Genomic DNA, 2374 nt, shown 5'->3' on the forward strand with positions numbered 1-2374 from the left:
ATAAGCACCAACAAGCTGATCCTTTATAGAAAGCAAAGCTATTCTGTCAGTTTCGTTCCCCAAGGGCGATGCAAATTTCAGGGATCCTGGTAGAAATAAGCTGAGTACAATAACAAAGCAAACAAACAAGTTAATGTCATGGATGCATATGTTTCCTAAGAATGATTTACCCATTTTCTTTGAAGAAAATTAGCTTGGGAGAGGAATTGAATTCAGCAACAAGCAGGCTTAGTTACTGTCCATGTCCTCCCAATTCTCTTACCACATCTAAAAAAGGATTCAGAATTGGTTGGCTAGGCCCTGGCAGCATCGCTAAAGACTACTCCTTTGCCCCACCTGGAAATTTCATCCATGAGAGGTCCACATGGAAGATTGGAACGTTGGAAAAAATAACATTGATTGTGTAAGTCTTCTCCCAAAAAGGACAGGTCTTCGCTACAAGAAAACACTCTGAAACTGAAATTGGTCTTCTCTTTTGTTTTTGACTTTTCAGACAAGACAAAGGAACTACACTTCCAAGAATTAAATGAAATTTTGTACTTACATGAATCTAGACCGCTTTTAGCGCGAGTATTTCAACACTGATCACTTTCATTATAGTTGACGTAACAGATACCGTCTAAGACGGTGGTCAAGAAAAACTTGTCGTTGGCTGGAGGATATGTAGGCTCCAGCTGCATGGACAAGACTTCCATTACTAAAAGGGCAACTACATTGCAAGCTAAATAATACTAAATTATTACTATTAAACTATATTCTCATAGCTTCAGCTGCATAAATGTTACTACAAGAGATACGTTAAAATAATAAAAAAAAGTTTCTGAATTATATGCTTTTTTACAATTAAATTTTGTTGAAATATTCAAGAATAAAACTAAATACTTTCAGAGGAAATCGAGCATAAAGAAGCAGAACAAGTGGAGCAACAAAGCTTCTGTATATTCCTTTCAAAAAAAACAAATCTTCTGTATATTAACAATGGAGGCCACAATAGTTTTCAACAGGAAAGAGAAAATTATACGACAAGGAATAGTTGTAGAGATGGGCCACGTTTCATGCCCTTTCTCCCTCCCTGTACACTTAGTGGGAAGCTAATGACATACACGTGGTTCGGCTTTTGACAAAATAACTGTAATTGAAGAAAAAAATAAAAACTTAAAGATTCAACAAAGTTTTATATTTTTATCTTACTTAATCAAGTTTTTTTTTATTTACAATCTAATTGGTCAATCTTATTCTTTTATTTTATCTAATTGAATACTTTTTTTGAAATCAAAGAGTAATTAATTTTATATGCAGTGATAACTTCACATGTATATAAAATTTTTCTTGAGGTGCTTACCAAATACACTAAAAACTAATGATAAGGAATTTATTGTGATGTGATAGGTCATATCATCAGTTCTTATTGTGCTTAATCAACAGTCTTGCCAAATTTCATATATACATAAATCAATTGTTGAAAATAACATTTGTTTTATTATTTGTACAAGAGTTTAAGTAGGTAAAATAAAAGAATAGATGCTCAACTTAGTACAAATATAAAAAAAATAATTGAAAACCATAAAATATGAGAATAAAAAAAAATAAAAGGGTTTAATCTCCTTTCACTTCTAATGAAAATGTTTCAAAATTTTAGGTTCTTTATTTCTTATGAAATGCTAAAATGAGCTTATTTACTACCAATGATAACTTTATGCAGAGTTTGTCAAGGGAGTTGCAGTTTTTTTTTTTTTGTTTTAATCAAGTTGAGCTATGGAACAATATGGAAAGCAGGACCTCGTTAAGTATTGACCGAGTTCTGTCATAAATACAACTCTAGGAAGAAAATTGAGAGAAAAGGATATGTTATCCGAGTCATTGTTTTAGTATAACTACTGCTGGTTCTTTTTTACCAATTTAATTTTACTCTTTATGAAATTTTCAAGGCGTTAAACAAGATTTCAAAGTTTTATACATATCTTTGATCTATCAAGGAAGCCAGAAAATACAAATTGAAAATAGGATTTTGCAGAATTTAAATTTGTACAGACAAACCTAGTTTAAAGGATTTTAAGACATGCAAAACTAAGTTCAAATATGAATTATTGAAACAAAACATGGAGTAAAAGTTTTTTCTGATTCACCAATGGCTGCTCCCTATCTCCTGTCCCTTCTATGGATCCCAGCCCGAAGCAACCTTGCCTTGATTGCAAGTAGTTCTGTGATAGCATCTTTGATTCCAATTCTTTCACCAGGTGCTTCTGCAGAGCATGCAACTCCTATTTTAGTGAAAGAAACCAAACTCTCCAACATCTTTCCTTCCATGTTCGGCTGACTTCTTGTTCTCTCATTGTTTTCACAAATTTGTTCGAGCAAGCGAAAATCGAGAATC

At 32.6% G+C, this 2374-nt stretch overlaps 1 protein-coding gene across 1 annotated transcript in view; it reads right to left on the bottom strand.

Annotated features, from left to right (window-relative positions):
• LOC110425013 (uncharacterized) overlaps positions 1–2374 on the bottom strand; it is a 9988-nt gene that overhangs the window by 4511 nt on the left and 3103 nt on the right. The window lies entirely within an intron of this gene.

This window comes from Theobroma umbraticum, unplaced genomic scaffold, assembly GCF_002168275.2.
Source record: "Theobroma umbraticum cultivar Fairchild unplaced genomic scaffold, ASM216827v3 scaffold_81.0, whole genome shotgun sequence".
NCBI classification, from domain to species: domain Eukaryota; kingdom Viridiplantae; phylum Streptophyta; class Magnoliopsida; order Malvales; family Malvaceae; genus Theobroma; species Theobroma umbraticum.